The sequence below is a fragment of the Rattus norvegicus genome, chromosome 2, assembly GCF_036323735.1.
Source record: "Rattus norvegicus strain BN/NHsdMcwi chromosome 2, GRCr8, whole genome shotgun sequence".
NCBI lineage: Eukaryota > Metazoa > Chordata > Mammalia > Rodentia > Muridae > Rattus > Rattus norvegicus.
Window position 1 is genome coordinate 187,373,053 of NC_086020.1, and position 19,173 is coordinate 187,392,225.

The window sequence follows — 19,173 nt, forward strand, 5'->3', positions numbered from 1 at the left end:
GGGATGGAGAGCCTGAAATTACATCAAGATAATATGATCTAGGGGCTGGAGGGATGGCTCTGTTGGTGAGTGTGCCTGACACACAGCATGGGGATCTGAGTTCAGACCTGTGGCACCTGTGTAAAAGCAGGCAGGGCAATGTGCTTCTGTAGTCCAAGTACTGGAGCAGGTGGGAGGAGGCTGATGCAGGTAGATCCCTGGAACTCAGTGAGCACCCAGGCTAGCTGAACTGATATGCTCTGGCTTCAGTGAGAGGTCCTGCATCAAAAACAAGGTGGAGCACCAACCAGGAAGACAGTCAAAGTTGATGTCTGTCCATGGATAGACACCACACATACACACACATGTACACACACACACACACACACACACACACACACACACACACATGCACACAGGTACACACATACATCATACACACACATCATCACACACATCACACACACATCACACACACATCATGCACACACACATCACAGACACACATCACATACACACATCATACACACACATAGCACACACATCACATATACATCATACACACACGTTACACACACACATCACAGACACACATCACACACGCACACACACACATCATACACATATACACATCACACACACACATACACACATCACAGACACACACATCACACACACATCACACACACACATATCACACACACACATCATACAGACACACACATCACACACATCACACACATCACACGCATAAACGCACATGATAATTCTATCTAATTCCTGGGCTCAGCAGCACCCGAGGGTCATATCTTCATGACTCTTTTGGTAACATGAGCCATCGATTGATTTTTGTTGTCTAAAACATTGCATAATCTTCTTTTGTTCCTTATAACTAAAAAAGTCTTGACGAATGCATTTGCCTTGCTGTGTTATGGGAGAAAGTAAATGCAATAATTGCATAAGGCCTGCAGTTCATACTGTCTTATCCTTGAATCCCATCCAGAAAATGTTAAGTGTGACATTTACATACAGATAGACACAAAAGCACAAAACTGGGAATTCTGGGTATGACCCAGATTGTACAAGCTCAGAATATAAACTCAGAGAAAGCTTAAAGTTGTCCTAGGTGAGTCCTCTTCTTCATGAAGCTGGGTCAGACATGGTGTAGGAACTGAGACTCCACAATCAGATGTTGTCATCTGTGCTAATTAAGAGGTTGAAGCTTGACACTGTCATTTGCATGGAGATGGCATTTGACTTGTGTATTTAAATGAGGACTGCCTGTGAATAGGGGAGAACCATCTTCTTCAGGACAGAAGGCAATATAAAGTATCCCGCCTCATCTCAGGACAGCAGCCTTTACATAATTTCTCTAGATAAACTAGTCCGTGGGAAAGTGCGCTGTACGGATGGATGATTCTTTCTGTTGGGGTTTGGCTTGTGTGCTGTTTGTATTGTCAACTCTGCCTGCTCCGTAGCCTTCCTCCTTATAGAGAAAACCCTTCTTCTGTGCCAAACAGCATATTCTTAGTTCAAAAAGCATCAAGTCAAAATACAATATTTGTAATTATCTGAGCAACTATTAATTAATTAAGATCAGTAGCTGGAGAAGGGAGTGAATTGATCTCCAAGTGACTTAAGAGAAGTCAAGAACAGACCTATGATAAGATAGCTGTTCCTAAGCCACTATTCCAATATGCCAAAGCTGCTCTGGGCTTGTCCATAGAGCAGTGGCTGTGTAGATAAGGAGCGATGGCAGACTCTGACAGTCACTGTAGCTTGCCTCAAATGGGCAAAGGCTGATGGCGAGCATCTCATTTAGGATGTAGCTGTAACTCCTACCAAAGGGGAAGGAACCTCAAGGATTTAAAGGTCACAAGGTCCTAGAACAATACGAAAGGTAAGAAGGACTTCTGAAATGAGTAGGTACTTGGATAGTATCTGAGAGTTAGGATGAAATAATGACCTAGAATATTCTTTATTAGTCTAGTTCCTATCAAACTATGAATTCTTCAAAAAAAAAGTGATACAGTACAAGACCTAGTAATTCCACTATGTACATACTCAAGAAAATGTAAATATATTCCCACAAAAGTTTGTAGCTGACTGTTCATAGCAGCATTAAGCACAGTGGCCAAGGTGCAGAAACAAACTAAGTGTCTATTGACGGATAAATGGATGAATACAGTGCATATAATAGTCATTTCAGAAGAGTGAGGAACCCTCAGCTGCGATGTCACCATCAGATTGGTCTGTGGGCTAGCCCATGACATCTTCTTCTGGTTATGGATCACGTAGGAGGGCCCAGTTCACTGTAGGTGCTCCTACCCTCAGGGACAGTAGTCTTGGGAACTATGAGGAAGCACACCCAACCAGCCGCGAGGAGCAAGCCAGACAGCATTGCCCCTGCACGCCTTGTTTTACTTCTTGCCTCCAGGTTCCTCCCTGACCTGAGTTCCTGCCCTGACTTCCTTCCATAATGGGCAGTGACGTGGAACTCTAAGCTGAAATAAATCCCTTCCTCCCTGAGTAGTTTTTGGTCCTGGTGTTTTATAACAGTCATAGAAAGCTAAGATGATATCCTTACAATGGATTCAAATTTTAGCTATTCAAATGAAGTTCTCATTCATACCGCAGCGGTAATTCATGATATATAGGTATTTCTTACAAACTCAATGCCAGAGGAAGGAAGTCAGATTCAAAGGGTCACATAGTATGGTTTCATTTATTTAAAATGTGAATTGGCAGATCTATACACAGACACGGACGGTAGGTTACTATAATGCCAAGGGCTCAAGGGAGAAAAAGGGACAGGGAGTTGCTATAAATGAGTATGAGTTTTGGGGGGGCGGGGAATAATGACTTTGTTATGGAATTGGAAATTGGAGACAGCAATGTTTTGGCTAATATAGAAAAATATCATTGAATTATTCACATAAAAGGGTTGATTTTATAGTATGTGAATTAATAAAACTATTTAGTTAGTTACAACTTTGTGAAGACTCCCATAGCTTCTTGGTTTGAATCAACCTTTCCTTCTATGTACAAACTTTAGAACACACTTTCCTGTGGATTTATGCAATTTTACAATGCACCTGCCTCCTCTGGCGATTATGAGATCTTCTAGGGAAGGATGATGTCTTGTCTGTCCTGGTGTCCTCAAGTGAACACATGAAACTCATTTACTGCATATTCAGTAGATAGATCAAGTGAAGGGATATTCACTTCGCAAGCCTTCATAAACCACGGCAATATTGAGCAACCTATATTAAACACAGCAAATGTTCCAAATATTCTGTATGCAAGACTTTGGTGATGTAAAAGTGGAAAAGGCACCGTCTCCAGCTCTGAGCAATGTTTCCCCACAATAGTTACAGCATTTCCATGCTTAGAATGCACAGTTAGCTATGACATCCACAGCTAATAGTTTAGGGATGGCAGACTTACCACCTGAGGACAATGACAGGCAGCAAGACGGGAGTGAGTCCTGGAATTGTTAGGGGATGACTGCTGAGGTGCATTCCACAGCCAACAGGAATGCTGCACTGCTCTGCACAGTGCAGGGGACCGGAAGGTCTCAGAGTCAGCCGGAGTCCCTGAAGAGAGATCAGCCCAGAACATCACGTGCAATCATGATCTACCGCACGGCTCTAATCAACTCCAAGTGTTCACTTCTGAAGCTACGTCCTCTGGGGTTGGGAGGACGCAAAGGAGAGGAAAAAACAAGGAACACTACGACCCTTGCCTTCCTACTTTCAAATTTCAGGCTTCAAGCTCATGACCAAAGCAGGTTGGAGGAGAGGTGGGGTGACAAGTTAAAAATGAGTGAGATTTAAAATTCCTTTGTCCTGGTCGTGGCTTGTTTGATGTGACCATTACTTTACGAGAGAAGCCAGATCCAAGCTCTATCTGAAAAAGTAAAACACAAATAAATGAATCTACCCTAGATGGAGACAGCAGAAGGGATCCTGAACAAACAGGTGGGAGGGAGGTTGGAAAGGCTCCAGAGCCAAACTAAAGTCTTTTAATTCTAATATTTATTTTGGTGTTGGCTTTTACACTATATGTTTTAAATATTGGAGATCACTAACTCTAAGTACTCAATACTTCAATTACAAATAAAATGTTATATATGTGTTTGTGTATATATTTGTAATTGAAGTATTAAGTACTTCATATATGTGCCGTATATATATGGTGTATTACATGATGCTCTGATATGTGTATCATAGCAAACTGTTAGGTCAAGTTATTAACAAGTGCATCTCCACACTATCTTTGTGAAGTGGTAAGGAAAACTTAGTAAGAGACACAGCACAGATCAGACATGCTGCAAGGAATCAGTGGCTCCTTGAGCACTCTAGAACCACATTTACTTCTATGTCAGGGACACTGAAAAGTCTATTATCAGTTTTCAAATATATCATCATTCACCCTAGGAACTATAGGAACTACTCTGCCTGCAGACTTCTTGATCTTAGTCCTCCTGTGCAACTGAAGTCTGAGTCCTTTGGTCATCAATCTTTCTGATTCCTTCACAGCCCTCCAGTTTCCACAAGCACGGTTTTACTTTCCATGAGTCCAATGATTTGGGGTTTTTGTTTTGTTTTGTTTTTTCCTTGTTTTGAAGGCTCAACATAAAAGTGAAACTGTGAAGTACGTGTCTCTGTGTCTGGCTTGTTTCACTTAACGTAGTACCTCCAGTTCCATCCATGTTGTCATTAGTGACAATGTAGCCTCGGTTTTAAAGTCTGAATAGTACTCTATTGTGCATTCACACGTTTTCTTCATTCAAATATCCAATACAGCCACGGGCTTACATTTCATACCTTGAACATTATGAACTGTGCTACCATGGCAATGGGATTGTGGATGTCTTTGATGTACTGCCCTGCCTTCCTTTGGATGCTGACCCAACAGTGGGGTGACTAAATCACGTGATAGTTGCATTTGCAAGTCTTGAAGCTTTTCATTTGGATATTTAAAATGTACATTCCAATAATTAAAATCATTTGGGCAAAACAATGGCTTTCTGCCTAACCTGCATTTTACAGCCTGCTGGACGCCTTGAATCATTTTGAATTTTACTCTGGATTTCACTATCTCCCACCCAGTTTCCCCCTCATTAGTGCAGGTTCTTTTCCTTCCCTGCCAGGCAGAGTGTCAGGCCCGGCCTCCCTGAACAGCAGTTCTGATTCCTTGATGTGAAAGGGCAGCACGGTCATTTAAACCTTACCCAACCTCTTTGCATCTGATAAAGTTAAACAGCTAAGAAGGAAATAAGAAGGCCATGCTTGTGGGCCGCATAGTGCGTGCTGGTGCTCACGACACACCTGCTTGCTTTTCCTGGTCAATCATTTCTTTTGAAGACAGATTTTTCTCTTGCCTTTCTCGCTTCTTTCATTTAGACTTACTATATTTCTTTTTTTTTTTTTTGGTTCTTTTTTTCGGAGCTGGGGACCGAACCCAGGGCCTTGCGGTTGCTAGGCAAGCGCTCTACCACTGAGCCAAATCCCCAACCCCAAGACTTACTATATTTCTTGACCTCAGCCATATCAAGTTTGTCAGGCATGGTTGTCCAAGGAGTGGACCAAGGTGCGTGAATGGGATTTTAGTGGCTACCAAGGTTCCATTTCAGATTTCTGAAGCTCCTCTATTCTGTTTTCTGTAAAGGGTCCTTTTCATTCTAACAGTGTGCAAGAATTCCCTTCTCTCCCTCCTGGTCAGCATTTAGTACCATTCATCTTTTTGGTAACAGCCATTCTCACACATAGGAAATGACCTCTCATTGCAGTGTTGACTTGTGCTTCCCTGATAATTAAAAATACTGAACATTTTTTATTCTTACTAACTACTGATGTCTTCTTTTGAGAAATGTCTATCCAAGCTAGAGAGATGCCTCTTATGTAAGAGCACTGCCTCTGAAAGGCTGAGGAGCTGAGTTCAAATCCCTAGCACCCAGAGAAAAAGCTGAATATGGCTGCTCATGTCTAGAACCCCAGCATTGTAGGCTGGAGACGGAACAATCTGCAGAGCTGACTGGACAGCCACCAGTCAAGGCAAAAGAGAGAGCTTCCAGCTCACTGAGAGACCCTATCTCTAGACAATGAGGCGGACAGTGACCTAAGATCTGAGGCACCTCACTCTGGTCTCAACATACGCTCACATAGGTGTGAGTGTCCCTATGTTCACACGTATGCCTTAGGGGTAAGTGTCCCTGTCCCTGTACAGGGCTTTTAGACAATCTGCTGACAGTCAGAATTCCTGTCTCCTGCATGTGGGTGACCAGTTTTCCCATTGCTACTCATTGAAGATGCCACTTTGCCCCACTTTCTGGTCTCAGGATCTTTATTGAAAACCTGTCAACTCTGGGTAAATTTATTTCTAAGTTCTCTGTTATGATTTAGTGGTCATGGCTGTTTTATAGCATGACCATGTGGTGTTTCTGTTGTTGCTATATTACAGTATCCAATCCAGTAACATAGTGTCTCTAGCTTTATTCTTCCTTAAATCTCTTTGATATCTGGGGCCTTCTGTTGCTCCATGTCAATTTTAGGATTCTTTTTCTACTTCTGTGAAAACTTCCATTGAAATTTCATCAGGGATGATATTGGATTTGTAGGTTTCTTTGAGCATTGTGGACATTCCAACTTTCCCAATGCATGAACACAGAACACCTTCCTATTCATCTCTGTTTTGTTTCTTTCATCAGTGTCTCAGTCCGCTCTGTAAATATTTCATACCCTTCTTTAAATTTACTCCTCTTTCACTGCTGTAGATGCCACTATTTCCTTGATTCACTTTCTAGTTTATCATTTGGGTACAGAAGCACACTGCTTTGGGAATATTGGTTTTGTAAATACTTCAACTCTACTGGATTCAGCTATTAGCTCAGATAGTTTTTGGAGTCTTAGAGTTTTCTCTATGCTTTCTCACTTGTCTGTAAACAGACAATTCAACTTTTTCCTCTCCAAGTTAGATTCCTTTTATTCTCTTCTCTTCCCTTATTGCTCTGGATTCCAATAGTAAACTTAATCAAAATGGCAACAGTGGACATCCAGGCTTCGTCTCCGATCTCAGTAGAAAAGCTCTTAATTTCTCACCACTGAGAATGGTGTTAGCTAGGGGCTTGCTATGACTGTTTTTTATTGAATTGAGATATATTGCTTCTAAAGATAGCTTTGAGACTTCTATCATGAAAGTCTGTTGGCTTTATTGAAAACCTCCTTTGAATATACTGAGATGACTTCCTTCTATGAGTCACATATAGACTCATGTATATGAAACAATCCTTTTGTTTCAGAGACAGTGCCCACTTGATTGATGGATGAGCCTTTTAGAGGCTGTTGAATCCAGGTTACTAGTAGATTCGTATTTATGTCCATCAGGGATACTTTCCTTCCAGTGGCTTTGATTGACTTTACTGTCAGGCTAATGCTTGCTTTGTCAAATGAATTTGAAAGTTTTCCCTCTGTATCAGTCTATTAGGGATGCTGCAGTCATTTCTGAACAATACAATCTTATTGCTTATATTTCTCAAAGCTATCAGGATGAAGCCAAGCATCAGCTCATGGTGTCTAGTTCTAACTCAAACGATGCACTTTTTTTTTTTAAAAAAAAAACTCAGGACAGCCATTTATTTACAAGCACTGTAAACAGTACAAGATACTTCAGAGGTTTAGAAGTTAATATGAGAAAAATACCAACAGTTCATGATACTAAATTCAACTGTTTCTGAGGCGAGGTGGCTTAAAAAGGAAATCTAGAAACCGAATTCCAACTCTAGGCCTCTGGCTAAGTCGTCTTCCTAGTAATGTTCGTTCCATTGCATCCTCTCAAACCAGAAGTGACTTGGGAAACCTCCCCGCAGCAGCTCTGGGGTGAACCGAAGTCTGTGTAGTCCAGTCAGGTCTTCACAAGGAACTGGCTTTTATCCAGCTTCCCTCTCTCCTTAAGGTAGGCAAACAGGTGCCTTCTGCGTCTCCACGTGACCTTAATCCCATACTTCTCCTCAGGGGTGTCCTTGACCAGAACAGGCCCCGGCTCCGGGGTCCTGGGGGTCCTAGGACCAAGGATGCAGCTAGGAAGACTGTTTTCCTTCTGGTCTGGGGAAATGGGATCTTCTCTTACCGAAGACCCTGGGGTCTGGATATCGGGGGACATGAACACATGAGGTAAGCTTTGAGGTACGTGCACTGACAGCTCCCCACAGCTCTGGGGACTGAACAATGGCACTAAAGGCCTTCTGGGAGCATCCTTTTCTGAGTTCTGGAGCTGCTCTCTGTTGGATAGCAACAATGTCTCTGAACTCGAAGACTCTGGACTCTCAAAGGTTAGACGTGGAAACTTGCAGGTAGATCTCCGAGTTGGGTGTCTTGCTTGGTCTCGGTGATGTTTCCGGTGTGTTGGAAACCGGCTTTCTGCTGCTTTATCAAACTGAGGTAACACCCAGGAAGTGATGGTGCTCTGATCAATGGGTTTGCTGGGCACCTGTACGGTGTGGGTAATGGGCTGCTGGTGAGATTCATAATGGGGTTTGGGGCCCTCCAGTGGCTGTTAGTGGAATAGCAGCTGGGCTTTCTGGCACTGTCTGCGTCTCTTTCGGGGAGGCATCAATGGGTAAATGAAGAACAGTTAGTAACAACATGATGCAGGCTGCCTTCCTGGTCTGGGTCAGAGTCCAGTTGCAAACCATGCCCGCCCTCCCGGCCGCGGCCGCCGCTCCTCAGGACGCCCACGATGCACTTTCTTGCTGCATCCTTACATGTGGGAGGGGAGAGATACTCCTTTTAACTTTGGATCAGCATTCCCATTCTTCTGAAAGGGTCATCTTCTTGTTATATTACAGACTAAATTCTGGTGTGGGCACCAGGATGCAGGCCAAAATACCTTCCACTTATTACTAATTCAGTCTCCTCATGCTCATATAGTCCATTGTTTTACGTTTCAGTCTTGTTAAGAATGTTTGGAATTTATCTTCTTTTCTAAATTACCCTATTCATTAGCATGCGATTGTCTACAGGCATATTAGCAGTTTATTTCTGAACTATGACTTGAATGTCTCTTCTTTCACTTCTAATTCTGAGTCTCTGGCCTTCCCTGCATCTTCTTAGAGAACATAGTTGATAATTTTATCTTTTTTTTTTTCATTTTATTGGTCATTTTTAGTGTCTACTTTTATTTCTTACATTATTTTCTTCTCCCTGCTAACTTTGGACTTTGTTTCTCTTTTTCTGGTTTCATGCATTAGCTTATTTCATTGTCGGTTTTAAGGTCAGCCTTGGTCACTATGGAAGAGTATTTCGTTCTGAAGTTGTGGTTTATACTGTGCTCCTGGCTTTTTCCACAGTGGTTTCCAGCCTCGTGTTTTACTTCCTCTTTGACCTGCTGGTGGTTAGGAGTGTGCAGTTTAATGTCCACATGTCCACATATCTGTGGATCTTCTGAAATTGCTTCTGTTACTGATTTCTAGCTTCACATCACTGTGGTCAGAAAGATATTCTATATAATCTCAACCCTCTTTAATATTTTAAGACTTGTTTTATGGCCTAACCTTTGACTCAGATGAGAGAATGTTCCACATACACTTAAGAAGAAAATACCATCTTGTGTTGTAGGACAGATTGTTCTAATTAGCTCAAATGTAGTTCAGACCAATGTTTCCTTATTGACTATATGCTTGGGTTATTTATCCATTACTGAAAAAGGGTATTGAAGACTGGTACTATTACTGTACTCTGTCTGTCTCTGTCTCTGTCTCTGTCTCTGTCTCTGCCTGCCTCTGCCTCTCTGTCTCTGCCTGCCTCTGTCTCTCTGTCTTTGTCTGTCTCTGCCTCTCTCTCTCTCTCTCTCTCCCTCTCCCTCTCCCTCTCCCTCTCCCTCTCCCTCTCCCTCTCCCTCTCCCTCTCCTTCCCCCTCTCGATTTCTAGATATCTTAGTACTTTCTTGACCTAGACCAGCAAGTTGTTGTTCAGTGATAAGACCCTAAAGGCAAGGACTGAGGATAAGAAAATAAATAAAACAAGAAAGCTAGAACCAGGAGGTCTTGCAGAGACTGATAGTTAACACCAAGCAAACTTATTAAGAAGTGCAGCTAGATTTGCAGTGGGGAAATAGAAGTTAATAAAGTTAATAAATTTGCAGTCAGCAGGAAATTAATAAAGCAATGTTGCATTAAGGGAACACAGGATATCTTAAGTTCACCACAGACTGAGCACATTGGCTTTGGGACTTGTGATGCCAGTCTAAGAGGAAAGGGATTATTCAAGTTTCCATTAACCAAACCTTAACTTCTTCCAGGCCCTGGCCCCAGACCCAGCCCAGACTCAGTCCAGACCTTGCCAAGTCTGCCCATAGGCAAGGACACATAACTGTTCTTCTCTTTTGTCCTTTCATCAGGACCTCTAAGAAAGCCTTGAATCAACCAGGCTCCCAACATTTGCTTATTTGTTTAGGTCTTTCATTGTGATGTGCATGTATTTTCATAATGCTTTATTCTTAATGAATCCATTCTAATATCACTATATAATGTGCCCACCCCCACTTCCTCCTTCCCTTCCAGTTTTTGACTCAGAGACTTTTTTCCTGAGTAGGTACAGCTGTTCCTGCTCTTTCTTGGTTTCCCTTTGCTTGGGTATCTTCTATCCTTTCATTTTCAGTCCGTGAGTTTCTGGCAGGCAGCATACTGTTGAGTGTTGCATTCTTTTTTTTTTTTTTCTTTTTTTCGGAGCTGGGGACCAAACCCAGGGCCTTGCGCTTGCTAGGCAAGCACTTTACCACTGAGCTAAATCCCCAATGCATTCTTATCCATTCAGTCACTCTATCTCTTCTGTTTGGATAGTTAATCCATTACATTCAAGATAATTACTGCCAGCTGAGGACTTCTTTTGTCTTTGTTAATTGTTTTCAGGTTATTTGTAAATCCTTTTACCTTCCCTCTGTTGCAGTTCTCCATGATGACTTGATGCTTTGATTCCTTGCTATCTACCTCTTATGTATTCACTATAGCCTTTGACTTTATGGTTATCATAGCATTTACATAAAATAGGCTATTTTAAGATGATAAGATCAATCATAAAAGATAACGGGCAGTTTAACCTCATAATATCCATTCTGATTTTGATTTTGGTGTGCAGATTTTCAGGGTTTTTTCTTATATCATTAACAAATTATTGTGGCTAGTATCTTGATAGTTTAAACAATGTATGCAGGTTACTTAACTTGCAGAGAATTTCCTACTTTCTCATCTTTTTTTGTTTGTTTGTTTTCTTTTTTGTTTTTTGGTTTTTTGTTTTTTGTTTTTTTGTTTTTTTTTTTGTTTTTTTTTTTTTTTTTTTTTTTTTTTTTTTGTCTTTTGAGACAGGTTTTCTTTGTGTTGCCCTGGCTGTCCTGGAACTCAATTTATAGTCCATGTTGGTCTTGAGCTCATAGAGATTTGACTGCCTCTGCCTCATGAGTGCTGGGATTAAAGGTTTGCATCACCACTGCCCAGCTTTTTCTGATGGTTGTATGTTACCAATCCCTTTCTTTATCTTTCTTCTTAGAGATCAGCCCTTTATCATTCCTGTAGGAAAGAAACCTTGTGGTGATAAACTCCCTTGGCATTTATTTGTCTGTTTTTTTAAAATAAAAACTCTTGCATTTTTAAGTCTATTTTATTTATACATGTATGAGTGCTCTGCTGCATGTACACCTACATACCAGATGAGGGTATCAGATCCATTTATAAATGGTTGTGAGCCACCGTGTAGTTGCTAGGCTTGAACCTTGGTCCTCTGGAAGCGCAGCCAGCGCTCTTAACCACTGAGCCATCTCTCCAGAACCCTCTATTTCATTTTTTTTCAATAATTTATTTTCTTTATTTGTCTTACATCCCTATCGTAGCCAGTTCCCCCCTCTTCCAGCCTTACTCTTATAAATTCTTCCTCCATTGCCCCTTCCCTTCTTTGCAGAGAAGGGGGAGCCTCCCTTGGGTACCACCCCACCCTGGGACATCTAGTCCCAGCAGGAATAGGCACATCCTCTCCCACTAGGCTTAACCAGGCAGTCCAAGTATAGAAAGGGGGGCCTGAATTTGTTTCCTAGCACCCATAAAGGGTAGCTTACAACCACAAGTAACTCCAACTCTAGGGAATCTATCATCTTTTAGCTTCTGGGGCACCTGTTCTCATATGCATATAAATCAACATATACACACAGGTAGCTAATAATTTTTAAAAATCATTTTATAAAAACCCTTAAAATCCCAATAAGTTAACAGGTAAATTGACAATAAAGAGACAGAAAACATTCTCCCTGGCTTTTCTTTTCAGAAATAATCATGGCACCTTGCCAAGTACAAGCTGGGCGCAAAGCAAAGGTTCTCAAACGTCAATGGACCTAAACATCAACCAATCCACTGGATCTGAGGAACTTGCACACTTTCCAAGGTCCTGCTCAATCCTGAGTTCTATGTTGCAGTCCGAGCTTACCACTACTGGTGGAAAGCAGACTTGTGGCAGCTGTCAATCCATTAGACTGTGGTTCTCTTTGGGGGCCTCAAGCTCCACAGGGCTACAGTGGACACCATATATGGAAGAAATAACTTCAACAAGGAATTGAATCTTCAGGGAAGATATAGTTTCTGCAAGTCATTGGGGTTTTGTCTGTGCCCCCTAAAAACTCTGCTTGTGTGGGATCAGTTTCTGTGATGTCTCTGCTGTTAGGGACTTTTCTCATGTAACAAGATCTCTTCTTCTGAAACTCCTATTATACAAACATTTTCTCTTTGGATACTGTTGGTCCCACAAATCTCATGAACTTTTGTTCATTTTTCCTTTTATCTTCCCTGACTATGCTTTTAAGCAATTTGTCTTCTAACTCACAACCTTTTTCTTTCACATGCTCACTTTCATTGATGTTTTTGGTTGTATTTTCTTCACTTAATGACTTTTAGCTCTAGAATTTGAGTTCTTTTTTTTTTTTATTAAATAATTTCAATCTGGGCTGGGGATTTAGCTCAGTGGTAGAGCGCTTACCTAGGAAGCGCAAGGCCCTGGGTTCGGTCCCCAGCTCCGAAAAAAAAAAAGAACCAAAAAAAAAAAAAAAAATAATTTCAATCTGTTAAGACATCTTGTTTGGGGGCTGGAGAGATGGCTCAGTGGTTAAGAGCACTGACTGCTCTTCCAGAGGTCCTGAGTTCAAATCCCAGCAACCACATGGTGGCTCACAACCATCTGTAATGAATCTGATGCCCTCTTCTGGTGTGTATGAAAATACCTATAGTATACTCATATAAATAAAATAAATAAAATATTTTTTAAAAAAACTATTTTGTTTGGGCCATTGTTTTCTAGATCTCCATGAGCTCTGCAATTTCTTGAGGTTCATTGAGCTTCCTTATATTATTTAAAATACTTGTCAGGCAAATTCTATATGTTTAGTTGAGGGGTTTATGGCTGGTGTTGTATTTTGTTCTCTCAATAGTGATGTATTTCTGTGGTCATTAATTTTGATATTTATGGTCATGAATTATTTCCTGGTTTGTTTGTTTTTTCAATTTTCTTGGGTTTTTGTTTTGAATTTTGTCCTTTTTTTTTTTTTTTTCCTTTGCCAAGGACCAAACCCAGAGCCTTGGGCTGGCTAGGCAAGTACTCTACACCAAGCTTAACCCCAAAGCCTAGGCATCCTTTCTTAAGTAGCATGCGAAGGAATAGACATCATTATTGCATTCATACATACCTGGGTTTGCTGTTCTTGCTTCCTCACTTCCTTCCTGAGGCTCCCTACCCCTCCCTTTCCTTCCTTAGCAGTCCCTCTTGTGATACCAAGTGACACACATCTCCATTACCTTCTTCTTAATTGAAAGCACAGCATGATGCATGAAGTCCCACGCCATCCTTGCACGAGAGCCATACTGACCTCCTCTTATCACTCCAAGTTTAGTACACTAATGAAGCAAGTATACTTTAAAGATGGACACCGTCCTGTTTCTTTTGTTTATGGCAATCCTGGAGGTTGAACCCAGTACCCAGCACATGGCAGACAAGTGCTCTACCACTACATATATCTCTGGTACTTTCATTTTAATTTTTCCATTTTCAACTTCAGTCAAACTTTACAGAGTATTTAAGTTATAGTTCATTTTTTATTAATACACACACATCTCTTTATGTTTACAGTGTAAGGCTTGAAGTGAGTCTAAACTACTGGGAGACCCCCTAAGTGAGGCATGAGAACGGAGTTCGATACAAATGCAAAAGGTTTATTTTCTGGCACATCGGGGGCAGCCCTTGGTGGCGAGTGACTAGAAGGCTGTGACAAGCAGTTTTTATACTTTCAGAGGTACGGGTTACGTCAGCAAGGTTACAGTTCAAATTTACATGGCATGCCTTCGAGCTCTATCTGGGACCAGGGGGTCAGGTGACTATCAGTACATTCTGTAGATTTTCAAGAATGTCCCTGCTCTTCCAACAACTGTGGGTGGAGAATGGAACTTGGCCTAATCTTGACCTGAGGCAGTGGGTGTAAAGCTGGAGAAATCCCTTAGGGTCTTCATAACCTGTCGTGCGCTATTGTCTCGCCAGCAAGAACGACGCGGAGACACCAGGATCCTTCTGCAGCAAAGCGTTTATTACATCTTGAAGAGGAGAGAGCGAGCCCCAGAATGGTGCTGCTTATATACACCCTAATGTGGCGTGTCCACGCCTGATTGGTTGTTTACCCATGATCTCATCAGGCATGCCCCGGAGTGGGCAAAGACCTGGCACGAAGGCACTCTTGCACATGCGCACAGTTAACTTCCTGAAAGGGAGTCGGCTGGCGCGGTGAAGGCTGGTGCCATCTTGTAATGGCGGAGGCTATCCTGGCCTTCCACGTGCCATCTAGCGGTGGTGAATGTTATTGCGGCCCTCTACAATAATCTACCTACGTTCTACCAGGCCAAGTCTCTCTCTCTCTCTCTCTCTCTCTCTCTCTCTCTCTTTAAAGATTTTTATTTATTTTACGTATGTGAGTACACTGTAGAGTGAGTACACTGTAGCTGTTTTCATGCACAGCAGAAGAAGGTTTCAGATACCATTACAGATGGTTGTGAGCCACCATGTGGTTGCTGGGAATTGAACTCAGGACCTCTGGAAGAGCAGTCGGAGCTCTTAACCACTGAGCCATCTCTCCAGTCCCCCAGGCCAAGTCTCTTAATAGCTCTTATACTTCAGTAAGAACTAGGGTCTTTCAACATAATTTCATGTTGAAGTAGTATCTTAATTAGGGTTTGTATTACTGTGAAGAGATACCATGACCATGGCAACTCTTATAAAGGAAAACATTTAATTTTTTCAGAGGTTTAGTGCATTATCATCATGGTGGACAGCATGCAGGCAGACATGGATCTGGAGAACAAGCAAAAAGTCCTACATCTTGATCCACAAGCAGCCAAAGAAGACTATCCCACTAGGCTTGAGTGTATGAGACCTCAAAGCCTGCCTCCACAGTGACACACTTCCTCCAACAAGGCCACATCTCCCTATGAGTCAGCATTCAATACCATGAGTCTATGGGGGCCATTCCTATTCAAAGCACCGCATAGTATTAAATGTCTTCATCAGCAAGAAGACAGAATAGAGCTTCCCAAGGCGCATTTCCTCACAGAAATGCTAATTCAAACTATCTGCATGGGAAAATACCTCCAGGAGAACCAAGGAAGGCAGAAGGGGGTCACATCTGAGTGTAGCACAGACCAGGCAACACTGGGAAGGATAGGAGTTACAGGTTTGTACCCTTCCTCCCTCCCCAGCCCCAGACAGCACAGTTGGGAGAGAGATCCCACTAGGAAACAGCAACAATGTCAGTAAAGGCTGCCTGGTCCCCACAGTCCCCACATCCTGAGCCTCCAAGCCCACCTAATTACCAGGCTGCTTCTACTGGCCCCACAGGCTCCAAACTTTGAGCCCACCAAGGCCAGGCTAGCCTCTGCAGACTCAGTCTCCAAGCTTAGGCTGGCAGACTATGCCTGGGTTTTCTATGTCCCTACCAAGGCGCCAGGTTGAACTCCAGGGCCCCTGTCTTCAGGTCTAGATTAACCCATGCGTTAGCCAGGTCCAGCCTCAAGATGCGATGAACTTGGCACTGCTGAACGCTTCTTTCTGTGTCTCTGCTAAGGAAAATAAAGGGAAAGCGGTCCAAGTATTTTCCCTAGACCACTGCTTTGGTTTGACTGTGTCCCCCAAAGTTTATGTATCTAAAATTCAGGGCTGGAGAGATGGCTCAGTGGTTAAGAGCACTGGCAATTCTATAGGGAATACAGGTTTGGTTCCCAGCAGCCATGTGGTGGCTCACAACCATCTGTAACTGTAGTCTCAGGGAATCCATTACATGTGGGCACCGGGCATGTGTATGGGGCATGGACAGACATTCAGGCAAAATACACAAATACACAGAAATACAACTAAGTAAATTTTTAAAAAATATTTAGTTTCCACTCAGCGCTGTTAAGTGGTGGGACCTTGAAGAGAAAGCAAAGCTTTCTAAAGGATGGAGTACGGGAGTGAATTCCTTATGAATGAATAGTTTGGCCTCATCTCGGTCTCTCATGGCCCCCCCAACACACACACACACACACACACACACACACACACACACACACACACACACACACACTCCCTTTCTGTCTCATGCACACACAGTGTTGTGGTAGGACAGGTCTTGCTGGATGCTACTCCTTCTTGGATTTCTAGGCTTTTGGACCAACAATACATTTCTGCTCACTATGTATTACAAAGTTACAGATACTCTGTTGCACAGAACAGACTAGAATGTCTATTATCTCCAATGGTGGGGAGGGGCAATGCTTTGTTCCTTCCTGCACACAGTAGCGTTCTTTCTGACAACTGATATGAATATTCACCCTTATCTACAATTCCTGCTGAATTTTAACCCACAAAGCAACAATCTCAAGTTTTAAGAAAATGGGGCTGTTGGGGCTGGGGATTTAGCTCAGCGGCAGAGCACTTGCCTAGAGAGCACAAGGCCCTGGGTTCGGTCCCCAGCTCCAGAAAAGAAAAGAAAAGAAAAAAAGAAAATGGGGCTGTAGAGGGATAAGTAGGACACAGGTTCTCCCAGGTACAATGTGCCCTTAGAAAGGTTTGGGGGAATGAGTCTGAATTGGCTTCCTCCCCCCACCCCCAACAACCCATGACTTTTTTTTTTCATCCCCCTACCAAGTGCAGATACAGAAAAGAGCTGGCCATGGATCAAAAGGACAGGCCCCTCAGTATGACACCTGTGAGTGATGTGAGGTTGAGCTTCCCAACATCTAGAACTACCAGAAACAGGTTTATAATATTTTTAACATAATTAGTTCTACATATTTTGTTATAGCACCTAAATAAGCTGAGAGCAACAAACTGTCACTTTTCTCTGCCTCAAAGAAACGATTTTTCATTGCCTTCCTTTTCTTTCCTCTTGAATGAATAAAAAGTCTAAGTGACCAAGCCAGCTCAGTCAGTCAACAGGTTCTCCAGAGCAGGAGTGGGACTGAAAACAAAAAAGACAGACAAAAAACTATAACATGGCTCTAGCCAGTTCTGAGGCTGAAGCAGATGTTTTATTTTTCAATCTGTTTTTAATCCCACTTTAATTACATGCAGAAAGATAAGATCAGTTCTGAATTGAGGAACAAACAAGGTGTTAATCAAACTCCTGTAAACACCTTTCTCAGGGCTGGTTAAGAAGACCAAGACAAAAGCACAGATACATGTGTTTCCCCTGAGCTGGCTCTGAGCTTTGCATTAACTCAAATGTAAATATTCCTAATCAAGGCCCATTTCCTGAGCTTTGGCCCAAAGTCCGATTCCCACCCCGGGCTTCTTTTGTCCTGGTAATGTCAAATTCCCGCCAAGTGTCTAGAAGCAAGTAGCCCCAAAAGGCTCTCTATATCTAAGGCAAACACCACATTACCTGAGTGTGGTATCAGGTATCAGGAATTGCCTTTACAGCGACAATGGTTGGTCACTGTTGCCATGGCAACGGCCATACATTCCCAGAAGACCTTTTTGGCTCAATTCGCACCTCCACCTGAGAACCTTTACATCACATTCCAAATAAAAAGCAAACACCCTCTGCCCTGGCCCTCTTTTCTCTTCTTTCTCTCACCCCTTCCATTTGTCTCATTCCCCCATTAAAATCTTACCACGTGGAACCCTGTTGGTGTTGGTTTGGTGTGCTCTTTCCCCACGGGTGCAGCACGATGACTGATATTATTAACAACAGCCTAGGCCTTTAATTCTAGCACTCCACTCAGGAGGCAGAGGCAGACAAATCTCTGAGTTTGAGGCCAGCCTGGTCTACATAGCAAGTTCTAGGGTAGCCAGAGCTACATAGAAAGACCCTGTCTCAAACAACAACAAAACTACCCCACTGTCACCGTAAACACCATCACCATCAACAACAACTACAAAAAAGTGTGTCCACAGTCTGTTAGAAAAGTGTTGTTGATAAGGAGAATTTTTCTTATGTGAGTTTACTTCATTATCCATTACTTTATTCTTTTCCTTGAGGATAATAAAAGTATAGAAGATGGCTTTTGCTGTGTGTTTTAATTTTCATGATGTTAGAGACTGGATCCAGGGCTCGAGTGTAACAGGCAAGAACTTTATCCCGGCCATCACCTTTGCTCAAAGATGGTTTTAAACATGTCCATGTATATTTGAGTGCAAGGTTATAGTCATTTTTGCTTTGTTCAGTTTCTAAATACAGGATCTCACTATGTTGCCTGAAATGGTTTCAAGACCCTCAGCTCCAATTTTAATAAATTACACCCTGTAGGCTTAGATTTATTTTTTAAAACCTACTTTTAATAACGGTTCTTAAATGCTTCAACCTTCCTTCTAGTCCACTGTCCAAAGGAAGGGGAGAAATGATGGTAAATAGGACAAGGGATGTGGACCTGCTTAGAAGTAGCTCCTTGGGGTGATTCCCATCTCTGTTGTCAGCATACCAGCAGTCCACGTCAGTCATGTCAGGATACCAAACAAAACTCAGCAGCAGTGGCACGATTCAGCAGAAACAGCCAGGCCTTCACCAAATCAACACTAGTTAGCAGGAGTGACCAGGACCAGTCAGGCTGCCAGGAGAAGTTCTCTGCCACACCTCTTTCAATGAAGTGAAGATCAGGTAAGATGAAGACTGGAAACCAACGAAGCTTTGCAAAGCTAGCTA

The 19,173-nt window shown here is 42.4% G+C and overlaps 1 pseudogene; it reads right to left on the reverse strand.

Moving 5' to 3' along the window:
- Positions 7,597 to 8,694, reverse strand: Rhno1-ps2 (RAD9-HUS1-RAD1 interacting nuclear orphan 1, pseudogene 2; annotated as a pseudogene).